Source organism: Otolemur garnettii, unplaced genomic scaffold, assembly GCF_000181295.1.
Source record: "Otolemur garnettii isolate 467f Iridium unplaced genomic scaffold, OtoGar3 scaffold00010, whole genome shotgun sequence".
In the NCBI taxonomy this organism is placed as follows: domain Eukaryota; kingdom Metazoa; phylum Chordata; class Mammalia; order Primates; family Galagidae; genus Otolemur; species Otolemur garnettii.
The window spans coordinates 8,721,822-8,722,267 of record NW_003852405.1 but is presented as its reverse complement, the minus strand read 5'-3'; the positions used below and the strand labels follow the sequence as shown (position 1 = coordinate 8,722,267).

The 446-nt window shown below is 40.1% G+C and overlaps 1 non-coding gene across 1 annotated transcript; it reads left to right on the top strand.

The window, feature by feature from the left end:
- Positions 1-109: 109 nt before the first annotated feature.
- Positions 110-213, top strand: LOC111723361. The gene has a single exon (XR_002771925.1). It is a non-coding gene; the product is annotated as a U6 spliceosomal RNA (small nuclear RNA).
- The last annotated feature ends 233 nt before the right edge of the window (positions 214-446 follow it).

The window sequence follows — 446 nt, the reverse complement described above, 5'->3', positions numbered from 1 at the left end:
GAGTGGTGCAGTCGTCCACAGCCACCGGCGTGGGTGCGCTAAGGTCTAGATGTTAGATAAATTCACTATATCTTGATTTTTCAATGTCATGTTAAAAAAAAATTGATTAGTGCTTGCTTTGGCAGCACATATGCTCAAATTGGAATGATACAGAGATTAACATGGCCCCTGGGCAAGGATGACACGCAAATTCATGAAGCCTTCCATATTTTTTAAAGTACCTCAAGAATAGAAAAGCAAGTATCCAATATACTCAGTACTAATATGAAGCCAGTAGACAATCTTATACATGCCCACATAAGAGAAAAACTCAGTTCTATTCAAGTTGAGTGAGAGAGAAAGATAGGGGAGGGAGGGGATGGGTGAACATGGCACATCTCTTGGGTTCACAACACAACTACAGCGGGAACTCTACATAACAAATGCAAACATTGTAACCTAATTGT